Genomic DNA, 15,261 nt, shown 5'->3' with positions numbered 1-15,261 from the left:
TTGTATTTACAATGGTGTTTGTTCTTCACTGGTTGCCCTTTTCTCGTGGCAACAGGTCACAAATCTTGCTGCTGTGATGGCACACTGTGGAATTTCACCCAGTAGATATGGGAGTTTTTCAAAATTGGATTTGTTTTTTCGAATTCTTTGTGGATCTGTGTAATCTGAGGGAAATATGTCTCTCTAATATGGTCATACATTGGGCAGGAGGTTAGGAAGTGCAGCTCAGTTTCCACCTCATTTTGTGGGCAGTGAGCACATAGCCTGTCTTCTCTTGAGAGCTATGTCTGCCTACGGCGGCCTTTCTCAATAGCAAGGCTATGCTCACTGAGTCTGTACATAGTCAAGGCTTTCCTTAATTTTGGGTCAGTCACAGTGGTCAGGTATTCTGCCGCTGTGTACTCTCTGTGTGGGGCCAAATAGCATTCTAGTTTGCTCTGTTTTTTTGTCTCTCTCTCTCTTTCCTTCTCTCTCTGTCTCTGTCTCAGTCTCTGTTTGTCTCCCACTCTCTCTTCCCTTCTCTCTCTGTCTCTCTCTCTCTCTCTCTGTCTGTCTGTCTGTCTGTCTCTCTCTCTTTTTCTCAACATCAATTGAATTTAAGGGGCTTTATTAGCATGGGAAACATGTGTTAAACATTGCCAAAGCAAGTGAAATAGATAATAAACAAAAGTGAAATAGATAATAAAAAATGAACAGTAAACATTACACTCACAGAAGTTCCAAAAGAATAAAGACATTACAAATGTAATATTACATTTATATACAGTGTTGTAACTAGTATATATAAAGTACAGGTTAAATACAGGTTGTATATAGGTTGTATTTACAGTGGTGTTTGTTCTTCACTGGTTGCCCTTTTCTTGTGGCAAACAGGTCACAAATATTTATTCTGTGATGGCAAACTGTGGAATAGATACGGGAGTTTATCAACAATGGATTTGTTATTGAAATCTTTGTGGACCTGTGTAATCCTCCCCTCCCCTTTTCTTGATTTCTCTCTCTCTTTTTGAGCTATAAATGTATTTGTGTATTTATTTCATATTTGGAAACATTTCTTCTTGATAACCCTTTAATCACAGAAGAAGGAATTGAAGGCTAGGCTATTAGCTCTCTGACTGGGCTGTCACCACCACTACCTACTAGCTCTCTGACTAGGCTGTCACAACCACTACCTACTAGCTCTCTGACTGGGCTGTCACCACCACTACCTACTAGCTCTCTGACTAGGCTGTCACAACCACTACCTACTAGCTCTCTGACTGGGCTGTCACAACCACTACATACTATCTCTCTGACTGGGCTGTCACCACCACTACATACTAGCTCTCTGACTGGGCTGTCACCACCACTACATACTAGCTCTCTGACTGGGCTGTCACCACCACTACATACTAGCTCTCTGACTGGGCTGTCACAACCACTACCTACTAGCTCTCTGACTAGGCTGTCACCACCACTACCTACTAGCTCTCTGACTAGGCTGTCACCACCACTACCTACTAGCTCTCTGACTGGGCTGTCACAACCACTACCTACTAGCTCTCTGACTGGGCTGTCACCACCAATACATACTAGCTCTCTGACTGGGCTGTCACCACCACTACAAACTAGCTCTCTGACTGGGCTGTCACCACCACTACATACTAGCTCTCTGACTGGGCTGTCACAACCACTACCTACTAGCTCTCTGACTGGGCTGTCACAACCACTACCTACTAGCTCTCTGACTGGGCTGTCACCACCACTACCTACTAGCTCTCTGACTGGGCTGTCACCACCACTACCTACTAGCTCTCTGACTGGGCTGTCACCACCACTATCTACTAGCTCTCTGACTAGGCTGTCACCACCACTACATACTAGCTCTCTGACTAGGCTGTCACCACCACTACCTACTAGCTCTCTGACTGGGCTGTCACCACCACTACATACTAGCTCTCTGACTAGGCTGTCACCACCACTACATACTAGCTCTCTGACTGGGCTGTCACCACCACTACATACTAGCTCTCTGACTAGGCTGTCACCACCACTACCTACTAGCTCTCTGACTGGGCTGTCACCACCACTACATACTAGCTCTCTGACTGGGCTGTCACCACCACTACATACTAGCTCTCTGACTGGGCTGTCACCACCACTACCTACTATCTCTCTGACTAGGCTGTCACCACCACTACCTACTAGCTCTCTGACTAGGCTGTCACCACCACTACATACTATCTCTCTGACTGGGCTGTCACCACCACTACATACTATCTCTCTGACTGGGCTGTCACCACCACTACATACTAGCTCTCTGACTAGGCTGTCACCACCACTACCTACTAGTTCTCTGACTGGGCTGTCACCACCACTACCTACTAGCTCTCTGACTGGGCTGTCACCACCACTACCTACTAGCTCTCTGACTAGGCTGTCACCACCACTACCTACTAGCTCTCTGACTGGGCTGTCACCACCACTACATACTATCTCTCTGACTGGGCTGTCACCACCACTACATACTAGCTCTCTGACTAGGCTGTCACCACCACTACCTACTAGCTCTCAGACTGGGCTGTCACCACCACTACCTACTAGCTCTCGGACTGGGCTGTCACCACCACTACCTACTAGCTCTCTGACTGGGCTGTCACCACCACTATCTACTAGCTCTCTGACTAGGCTGTCACCACCACTACATACTAGCTCTCTGACTAGGCTGTCACCACCACTACCTACTAGCTCTCTGACTGGGCTGTCACCACCACTACATACTAGCTCTCTGACTAGGCTGTCACCACCACTACATACTAGCTCTCTGACTGGGCTGTCACCACCACTACATACTAGCTCTCTGACTAGGCTGTCACCACCACTACCTACTAGCTCTCTGACTGGGCTGTCACCACCACTACATACTAGCTCTCTGACTGGGCTGTCACCACCACTACATACTAGCTCTCTGACTGGGCTGTCACAACCACTACCTACTAGCTCTCTGACTGGGCTGTCACCACCACTACATACTAGCTCTCTGACTGGGCTGTCACAACCACTACCTACTAGCTCTCTGACTAGGCTGTCACCACCACTACCTACTAGCTCTCTGACTAGGCTGTCACCACCACTACCTACTAGCTCTCTGACTGGGCTGTCACAACCACTACCTACTAGCTCTCTGACTGGGCTGTCACCACCAATACATACTAGCTCTCTGACTGGGCTGTCACCACCACTACAAACTAGCTCTCTGACTGGGCTGTCACCACCACTACATACTAGCTCTCTGACTGGGCTGTCACAACCACTACCTACTAGCTCTCTGACTGGGCTGTCACAACCACTACCTACTAGCTCTCTGACTGGGCTGTCACCACCACTACATACTAGCTCTCTGACTGGGCTGTCACCACCACTACCTACTATCTCTCTGACTAGGCTGTCACCACCACTACCTACTAGCTCTCTGACTGGGCTGTCACCACCACTACATACTATCTCTCTGACTGGGCTGTCACCACCACTACATACTAGCTCTCTGACTAGGCTGTCACCACCACTACCTACTAGCTCTCTGACTGGGCTGTCACCACCACTACATACTAGCTCTCTGACTGGGCTGTCACCACCACTACCTACTAGCTCTCTGACTGGGCTGTCACCACCACTATCTACTAGCTCTCTGACTAGGCTGTCACCACCACTACATACTAGCTCTCTGACTAGGCTGTCACCACCACTACATACTAGCTCTCTGACTGGGCTGTCACCACCACTACCTACTAGCTCTCTGACTGGGCTGTCACCACCACTACATACTAGCTCTCTGACTAGGCTGTCACCACCACTACCTACTAGCTCTCTGACTGGGCTGTCACCACCACTACATACTAGCTCTCTGACTAGGCTGTCACCACCACTACCTACTAGCTCTCTGACTGGGCTGTCACCACCACTACATACTAGCTCTCTGACTGGGCTGTCACCACCACTACATACTAGCTCTCTGACTGGGCTGTCACAACCACTACCTACTAGCTCTCTGACTAGGCTGTCACCACCACTACCTACTAGCTCTCTGACTGGGCTGTCACCACCACTACCTACTAGCTCTCTGACTGGGCTGTCACCACCACTACCTACTATCTCTCTGACTGGGCTGTCACAACCACTACCTACTAGCTCTCTGACTGGGCTGTCACCACCACTACCTACTAGCTCTCTGACTGGGCTGTCACCACCACTACAAACTAGCTCTCTGACTGGGCTGTCACCACCACTACATACTATCTCTCTGACTGGGCTGTCACCACCACTACATACTAGCTCTCTGACTAGGCTGTCACCACCACTACCTACTAGCTCTCAGACTGGGCTGTCACCACCACTACCTACTAGCTCTCGGACTGGGCTGTCACCACCACTACCTACTAGCTCTCTGACTGGGCTGTCACCACCACTATCTACTAGCTCTCTGACTAGGCTGTCACCACCACTACATACTAGCTCTCTGACTAGGCTGTCACCACCACTACCTACTAGCTCTCTGACTGGGCTGTCACCACCACTACATACTAGCTCTCTGACTAGGCTGTCACCACCACTACATACTAGCTCTCTGACTGGGCTGTCACCACCACTACATACTAGCTCTCTGACTAGGCTGTCACCACCACTACCTACTAGCTCTCTGACTGGGCTGTCACCACCACTACATACTAGCTCTCTGACTGGGCTGTCACCACCACTACATACTAGCTCTCTGACTGGGCTGTCACAACCACTACCTACTAGCTCTCTGACTGGGCTGTCACCACCACTACATACTAGCTCTCTGACTGGGCTGTCACAACCACTACCTACTAGCTCTCTGACTAGGCTGTCACCACCACTACCTACTAGCTCTCTGACTAGGCTGTCACCACCACTACCTACTAGCTCTCTGACTGGGCTGTCACAACCACTACCTACTAGCTCTCTGACTGGGCTGTCACCACCAATACATACTAGCTCTCTGACTGGGCTGTCACCACCACTACAAACTAGCTCTCTGACTGGGCTGTCACCACCACTACATACTAGCTCTCTGACTGGGCTGTCACAACCACTACCTACTAGCTCTCTGACTGGGCTGTCACAACCACTACCTACTAGCTCTCTGACTGGGCTGTCACCACCACTACATACTAGCTCTCTGACTGGGCTGTCACCACCACTACCTACTATCTCTCTGACTAGGCTGTCACCACCACTACCTACTAGCTCTCTGACTGGGCTGTCACCACCACTACATACTATCTCTCTGACTGGGCTGTCACCACCACTACATACTAGCTCTCTGACTAGGCTGTCACCACCACTACCTACTAGCTCTCTGACTGGGCTGTCACCACCACTACATACTAGCTCTCTGACTGGGCTGTCACCACCACTACCTACTAGCTCTCTGACTGGGCTGTCACCACCACTATCTACTAGCTCTCTGACTAGGCTGTCACCACCACTACATACTAGCTCTCTGACTAGGCTGTCACCACCACTACATACTAGCTCTCTGACTGGGCTGTCACCACCACTACCTACTAGCTCTCTGACTGGGCTGTCACCACCACTACATACTAGCTCTCTGACTAGGCTGTCACCACCACTACCTACTAGCTCTCTGACTGGGCTGTCACCACCACTACATACTAGCTCTCTGACTAGGCTGTCACCACCACTACCTACTAGCTCTCTGACTGGGCTGTCACCACCACTACATACTAGCTCTCTGACTGGGCTGTCACCACCACTACATACTAGCTCTCTGACTGGGCTGTCACAACCACTACCTACTAGCTCTCTGACTAGGCTGTCACCACCACTACCTACTAGCTCTCTGACTGGGCTGTCACCACCACTACCTACTAGCTCTCTGACTGGGCTGTCACCACCACTACCTACTATCTCTCTGACTGGGCTGTCACAACCACTACCTACTAGCTCTCTGACTGGGCTGTCACCACCACTACCTACTAGCTCTCTGACTGGGCTGTCACCACCACTACAAACTAGCTCTCTGACTGGGCTGTCACCACCACTACATACTAGCTCTCTGACTGGGCTGTCACAACCACTACCTACTAGCTCTCTGACTGGGCTGTCACAACCACTACCTACTAGCTCTCTGACTGGGCTGTCACCACCACTACCTACTAGTTCTCTGACTGGGCTGTCACCACCACTACCTACTATCTCTCTGACTGGGCTGTCACCACCACTACCTACTAGCTCTCTGACTGGGCTGTCACCACCACTACATACTATCTCTCTGACTAGGCTGTCACCACCACTACCTACTAGCTCTCTGACTGGGCTGTCACCACCACTACCTACTAGCTCTCTGACTGGGCTGTCACAACCACTACCTACTAGCTCTCTGACTGGGCTGTCACCACCACTACCTACTAGCTCTCTGACTGGGCTGTCACAACCACTACCTACTAGCTCTCTGACTGGGCTGTCACAACCACTACCTACTAGCTCTCTGACTGGGCTGTCACCACCACTACCTACTAGCTCTCTGACTGGGCTGTCACCACCACTACCTACTATCTCTCTGACTGGGCTGTCACCACCACTACCTACTAGCTCTCTGACTGGGCTGTCACCACCACTACATACTAGCTCTCTGACTGGGCAATCACCATCACTACATACTATCTCTCTGACTGGGCTGTCACAACCACTACATACTATCTCTCTGACTGGGCTGTCACCACCACTACATACTATCTCTCTGACTAGGCTGTCACCACCACTACCTACTATCTCTCTGACTGGGCTGTCACCACCACTACCTACTAGCTCTCTGACTGGGCTGTCACCACCACTACCTACTATCTCTCTGACTGGGCTGTCACAACCACTACCTACTAGCTCTCTGACTGGGCTGTCACCACCACTACCTACTAGCTCTCTGACTGGCTGTCACAACCACTACCTACTAGCTCTCTGACTGGGCTGTCACAACCACTACCTACTAGCTCTCTGACTGGGCTGTCACCACCACTACCTACTAGCTCTCTGACTGGGCTGTCACCACCACTACCTACTATCTCTCTGACTGGGCTGTCACCACCACTACCTACTAGCTCTCTGACTGGGCTGTCACCACCACTACATACTAGCTCTCTGACTGGGCAATCACCATCACTACATACTATCTCTCTGACTGGGCTGTCACAACCACTACATACTATCTCTCTGACTGGGCTGTCACCACCACTACATACTATCTCTCTGACTAGGCTGTCACCACCACTACCTACTATCTCTCTGACTGGGCTGTCACCACCACTACCTACTAGCTCTCTGACTGGGCTGTCACCACCACTACATACTAGCTCTCTGACTGGGCAATCACCATCACTACATACTATCTCTCTGACTGGGCTGTCACAACCACTACATACTATCTCTCTGACTGGGCTGTCACCACCACTACATACTATCTCTCTGACTAGGCTGTCACACCACTACCTACTAGCTCTCTGACTGGGCTGTCACCACCACTACCTACTATCTCTCTGACTGGGCTGTCACAACCACTACCTACTAGCTCTCTGACTGGCTGTCACCACCACTACATACTATCTCTCTGACTAGGCTGTCACCACCACTACCTACTAGCTCTCTGACTGGGCTGTCACCACCACTACTACTAGCTCTCTGACTGGGCTGTCACCACCACTACATACTAGCTCTCTGACTGGGCTGTCACCACCACTACCTACTAGCTCTCTGACTGGGCTGTCACAACCACTACATACTAGCTCTCTGACTGGGCTGTCACCACCACTACCTACTAGCTCTCTGACTGGGCTGTCACCACCACTACCTACTAGCTCTCTGACTGGGCTGTCACCACCACTACCTACTAGCTCTCTGACTGGGCTGTCACCACCACTACCTACTAGCTCTCTGACTGGGCTGTCACCACCACTACCTACTAGCTCTCTGACTGGGCTGTCACCACCACTACCTACTAGCTCTCTGACTGGGCTGTCACAACCACTACCTACTAGCTCTCTGACTGGGCTGTCACCACCACTACCTACTAGCTCTCTGACTGGGCTGTCACCACCACTACCTACTAGCTCTCTGACTGGGCTGTCACCACCACTACCTACTAGCTCTCTGACTGGGCTGTCACCACCACTACATACTAGCTCTCTGACTGGGCTGTCACCACCACTACATACTAGCTCTCTGACTGGGCTGTCACCACCACTACCTACTAGTCTCTGACTGGCTGTCACCACCATACCTATAGCTCTCTGACTGGGCTGGCACCCCCACTACCTACTATCTCTCTGACTGGGCTGTCACAACCACTACCTACTAGCTCTTGACTGGGTGTCCCACCAATACTATACTAGCTCTCTGACTGGGCTGTCACCACAATACAAACTAGCTCTCTGACTTGGCTGTAACACACCCACTACCTACTAGTCTCTGACTGGGCTGTCACAACCACACCTACAGCTCTCTGAATGGCTTGTCACAACCATACCTACTAGCTCTCTGACTGGGCTGTCCCCACCAACTACCTACTAGTTCTCTGACTGGCTGTCACCACCACTACCTACTATCTCTCTGCTGGGAGTACCAACACTACTACTAGCTCTCTGATGGGCTGTCACCACCAATATATTCTACTAGCTCTCTGTTTTACTAGGCTGTCACCACCACTACATATAGCTCTATGACTAGCTGTCACCACACCTACCTACTAGCTAGCTGACTGGGCTGTCACCACCACTACATACTAGCTCTCGACTAGGCTGTCACCACCACTACATACTAGCTCTCTGACTGGCGGTCACCACCACTACATACTAGCTCTCTGACTAGGCTGTCACCACCAACATACAGCTCTCTGACAGCTGTCACCACCACTACCTACTAGCTCTCTGACTGGGCTGTCACCACCACTACATACTAGCTCTCTGACTGGGCTGTCACCAACCACTACATACTAGCTCTCTGACTGGGCTGTCACAACCACTACCTACTAGCTCTCTGACTAGGCTGTCACCACCACTACCTACTAGCTCTCTGACTAGGCTGTCACCACCACTACCTACTAGCTCTCTGACTGGGCTGTCACAACCACTACCTACTAGCTCTCTGACTGGGCTGTCACCACCAATACATACTAGCTCTCTGACTGGGCTGTCACCACCACTACAAACTAGCTCTCTGACTGGGCTGTCACCCACCACTACATACTAGCTCTCTGACTGGGCTGTCACAACCACTACCTACTAGCTCTCTGACTGGGCTGTCAAACCACTACCTACTAGCTCTCTGACTGGGCTGTCACCACCACTACCTACTAGCTCTCTGACTGGGCTGTCACCACCACTACCTACTATCTCTCTGACTAGGCTGTCACCACCACTACCTACTAGCTCTCTGACTGGGCTGTCACCACCACTACATACTATCTCTCTGACTGGGCTGTCACCACCACTACATACTAGCTCTCTGACTAGGCTGTCACCACCACTACCTACTAGCTCTCTGACTGGGCTGTCACCACCACTACATACTAGCTCTCTGACTGGGCTGTCACCACCACTACCTACTAGCTCTCTGACTGGGCTGTCACCACCACTATCTACTAGCTCTCTGACTAGGCTGTCACCACCACTACATACTAGCTCTCTGACTAGGCTGTCACCACCACTACATACTAGCTCTCTGACTGGGCTGTCACCACCACTACCTACTAGCTCTCTGACTGGGCTGTCACCACCACTACATACTAGCTCTCTGACTAGGCTGTCACCACCACTACCTACTAGCTCTCTGACTGGGCTGTCACCACCACTACATACTAGCTCTCTGACTAGGCTGTCACCACCACTACCTACTAGCTCTCTGACTGGGCTGTCACCACCACTACATACTAGCTCTCTGACTGGGCTGTCACCACCACTACATACTAGCTCTCTGACTGGGCTGTCACAACCACTACCTACTAGCTCTCTGACTAGGCTGTCACCACCACTACCTACTAGCTCTCTGACTGGGCTGTCACCACCACTACCTACTAGCTCTCTGACTGGGCTGTCACCACCACTACCTACTATCTCTCTGACTGGGCTGTCACAACCACTACCTACTAGCTCTCTGACTGGGCTGTCACCACCACTACCTACTAGCTCTCTGACTGGGCTGTCACCACCACTACAAACTAGCTCTCTGACTGGGCTGTCACCACCACTACATACTAGCTCTCTGACTGGGCTGTCACAACCACTACCTACTAGCTCTCTGACTGGGCTGTCACAACCACTACCTACTAGCTCTCTGACTGGGCTGTCACCACCACTACCTACTAGTTCTCTGACTGGGCTGTCACCACCACTACCTACTATCTCTCTGACTGGGCTGTCACCACCACTACCTACTAGCTCTCTGACTGGGCTGTCACCACCACTACATACTATCTCTCTGACTAGGCTGTCACCACCACTACCTACTAGCTCTCTGACTGGGCTGTCACCACCACTACCTACTAGCTCTCTGACTGGGCTGTCACCACCACTACCTACTAGCTCTCTGACTGGGCTGTCACAACCACTACCTACTAGCTCTCTGACTGGGCTGTCACAACCACTACCTACTAGCTCTCTGACTGGGCTGTCACCACCACTACATACTAGCTCTCTGACTGGGCTGTCACCACCACTACCTACTAGCTCTCTGACTGGGCTGTCACCACCACTATCTACTAGCTCTCTGACTAGGCTGTCACCACCACTACATACTAGCTCTCTGACTAGGCTGTCACCACCACTACATACTAGCTCTCTGACTGGGCTGTCACCACCACTACCTACTAGCTCTCTGACTGGGCTGTCACCACCACTACATACTAGCTCTCTGACTAGGCTGTCACCACCACTACCTACTAGCTCTCTGACTGGGCTGTCACCACCACTACATACTAGCTCTCTGACTAGGCTGTCACCACCACTACCTACTAGCTCTCTGACTGGGCTGTCACCACCACTACATACTAGCTCTCTGACTGGGCTGTCACCACCACTACATACTAGCTCTCTGACTGGGCTGTCACAACCACTACCTACTAGCTCTCTGACTAGGCTGTCACCACCACTACCTACTAGCTCTCTGACTGGGCTGTCACCACCACTACCTACTAGCTCTCTGACTGGGCTGTCACCACCACTACCTACTATCTCTCTGACTGGGCTGTCACAACCACTACCTACTAGCTCTCTGACTGGGCTGTCACCACCACTACCTACTAGCTCTCTGACTGGGCTGTCACCACCACTACAAACTAGCTCTCTGACTGGGCTGTCACCACCACTACATACTAGCTCTCTGACTGGGCTGTCACAACCACTACCTACTAGCTCTCTGACTGGGCTGTCACAACCACTACCTACTAGCTCTCTGACTGGGCTGTCACAACCACTACCTACTAGCTCTCTGACTAGGCTGTCACCACCACTACCTACTAGCTCTCTGACTGGGCTGTCACCACCACTACCTACTAGCTCTCTGACTGGGCTGTCACCACCACTACCTACTATCTCTCTGACTGGGCTGTCACAACCACTACCTACTAGCTCTCTGACTGGGCTGTCACCACCACTACCTACTAGCTCTCTGACTGGGCTGTCACCACCACTACAAACTAGCTCTCTGACTGGGCTGTCACCACCACTACATACTAGCTCTCTGACTGGGCTGTCACAACCACTACCTACTAGCTCTCTGACTGGGCTGTCACAACCACTACCTACTAGCTCTCTGACTGGGCTGTCACCACCACTACCTACTAGTTCTCTGACTGGGCTGTCACCACCACTACCTACTATCTCTCTGACTGGGCTGTCACCACCACTACCTACTAGCTCTCTGACTGGGCTGTCACCACCACTACATACTATCTCTCTGACTAGGCTGTCACCACCACTACCTACTAGCTCTCTGACTGGGCTGTCACCACCACTACCTACTAGCTCTCTGACTGGGCTGTCACCACCACTACCTACTAGCTCTCTGACTGGGCTGTCACAACCACTACCTACTAGCTCTCTGACTGGGCTGTCACAACCACTACCTACTAGCTCTCTGACTGGGCTGTCACCACCACTACATACTAGCTCTCTGACTGGGCTGTCACCACCACTACCTACTAGCTCTCTGACTGGGCTGTCACCACCACTATCTACTAGCTCTCTGACTAGGCTGTCACCACCACTACATACTAGCTCTCTGACTAGGCTGTCACCACCACTACATACTAGCTCTCTGACTGGGCTGTCACCACCACTACCTACTAGCTCTCTGACTGGGCTGTCACCACCACTACATACTAGCTCTCTGACTAGGCTGTCACCACCACTACCTACTAGCTCTCTGACTGGGCTGTCACCACCACTACATACTAGCTCTCTGACTAGGCTGTCACCACCACTACCTACTAGCTCTCTGACTGGGCTGTCACCACCACTACATACTAGCTCTCTGACTGGGCTGTCACCACCACTACATACTAGCTCTCTGACTGGGCTGTCACAACCACTACCTACTAGCTCTCTGACTAGGCTGTCACCACCACTACCTACTAGCTCTCTGACTGGGCTGTCACCACCACTACCTACTAGCTCTCTGACTGGGCTGTCACCACCACTACCTACTATCTCTCTGACTGGGCTGTCACAACCACTACCTACTAGCTCTCTGACTGGGCTGTCACCACCACTACCTACTAGCTCTCTGACTGGGCTGTCACCACCACTACAAACTAGCTCTCTGACTGGGCTGTCACCACCACTACATACTAGCTCTCTGACTGGGCTGTCACAACCACTACCTACTAGCTCTCTGACTGGGCTGTCACAACCACTACCTACTAGCTCTCTGACTGGGCTGTCACCACCACTACCTACTAGTTCTCTGACTGGGCTGTCACCACCACTACCTACTATCTCTCTGACTGGGCTGTCACCACCACTACCTACTAGCTCTCTGACTGGGCTGTCACCACCACTACATACTATCTCTCTGACTAGGCTGTCACCACCACTACCTACTAGCTCTCTGACTGGGCTGTCACCACCACTACCTACTAGCTCTCTGACTGGGCTGTCACAACCACTACCTACTAGCTCTCTGACTGGGCTGTCACCACCACTACCTACTAGCTCTCTGACTGGGCTGTCACAACCACTACCTACTAGCTCTCTGACTGGGCTGTCACAACCACTACCTACTAGCTCTCTGACTGGGCTGTCACCACCACTACCTACTAGCTCTCTGACTGGGCTGTCACCACCACTACCTACTCTCTCTCTGACTGGGCTGTCACCACCACTACCTACTAGCTCTCTGACTGGGCTGTCACCACCACTACATACTAGCTCTCTGACTGGGCAATCACCATCACTACATACTATCTCTCTGACTGGGCTGTCACAACCACTACATACTATCTCTCTGACTGGGCTGTCACCACCACTACATACTATCTCTCTGACTAGGCTGTCACCACCACTACCTACTATCTCTCTGACTGGGCTGTCACCACCACTACCTACTAGCTCTCTGACTGGGCTGTCACCACCACTACCTACTATCTCTCTGACTGGGCTGTCACAACCACTACCTACTAGCTCTCTGACTGGGCTGTCACCACCACTACCTACTAGCTCTCTGACTGGGCTGTCACAACCACTACCTACTAGCTCTCTGACTGGGCTGTCACAACCACTACCTACTAGCTCTCTGACTGGGCTGTCACCACCACTACCTACTAGCTCTCTGACTGGGCTGTCACCACCACTACCTACTATCTCTCTGACTGGGCTGTCACCACCACTACCTACTAGCTCTCTGACTGGGCTGTCACCACCACTACATACTAGCTCTCTGACTGGGCAATCACCATCACTACATACTATCTCTCTGACTGGGCTGTCACAACCACTACATACTATCTCTCTGACTGGGCTGTCACCACCACTACATACTATCTCTCTGACTAGGCTGTCACCACCACTACCTACTATCTCTCTGACTGGGCTGTCACCACCACTACATACTAGCTCTCTGACTGGGCTGTCACAACCACTACCTACTAGCTCTCTGACTGGGCTGTCACCACCACTACATACTAGCTCTCTGACTGGGCTGTCACAACCACTACCTACTAGCTCTCTGACTGGGCTGTCACCACCACTACATACTATCTCTCTGACTAGGCTGTCACCACTACTACCTACTAGCTCTCTGACTGGGCTGTCACCACCACTACCTACTAGCTCTCTGACTGGGCTGTCACCACCACTACATACTAGCTCTCTGACTGGGCTGTCACCACCACTACCTACTAGCTCTCTGACTGGGCTGTCACAACCACTACATACTAGCTCTCTGACTGGGCTGTCACCACCACTACCTACTAGCTCTCTGACTGGGCTGTCACCACCACTACCTACTAGCTCTCTGACTGGGCTGTCACCACCACTACCTACTAGCTCTCTGACTGGGCTGTCACAACCACTACCTACTAGCTCTCTGACTGGGCTGTCACCACCACTACCTACTAGCTCTCTGACTGGGCTGTCACAACCACTACCTACTAGCTCTCTGACTGGGCTGTCACAACCACTACCTACTAGCTCTCTGACTGGGCTGTCACCACCACTACCTACTAGCTCTCTGACTGGGCTGTCACCACCACTACCTACTATCTCTCTGACTGGGCTGTCACCACCACTACCTACTAGCTCTCTGACTGGGCTGTCACCACCACTACATACTAGCTCTCTGACTGGGCAATCACCATCACTACATACTATCTCTCTGACTGTGCTGTCACAACCACTACATACTATCTCTCTGACTGGGCTGTCACCACCACTACATACTATCTCTCTGACTAGGCTGTCACCACCACTACCTACTATCTCTCTGACTGGGCTGTCACCACCACTACCTACTAGCTCTCTGACTGGGCTGTCACCACCACTACATACTAGCTCTCTGACTGGGCAATCACCATCACTACATACTATCTCTCTGACTGGGCTGTCACAACCACTACATACTATCTCTCTGACTGGGCTGTCACCACCACTACATACTATCTCTCTGACTAGGCTGTCACCACCACTACCTACTAGCTCTCTGACTGGGCTGTCACCACCACTACCTACTATCTCTCTGACTGGGCTGTCACAACCA

This window comes from Oncorhynchus kisutch, linkage group LG8 (genome assembly GCF_002021735.2).
Source record: "Oncorhynchus kisutch isolate 150728-3 linkage group LG8, Okis_V2, whole genome shotgun sequence".
Classification (NCBI taxonomy): Eukaryota; Metazoa; Chordata; class Actinopteri; order Salmoniformes; family Salmonidae; genus Oncorhynchus; species Oncorhynchus kisutch.
This window is presented reverse-complemented; position numbering follows the sequence as displayed.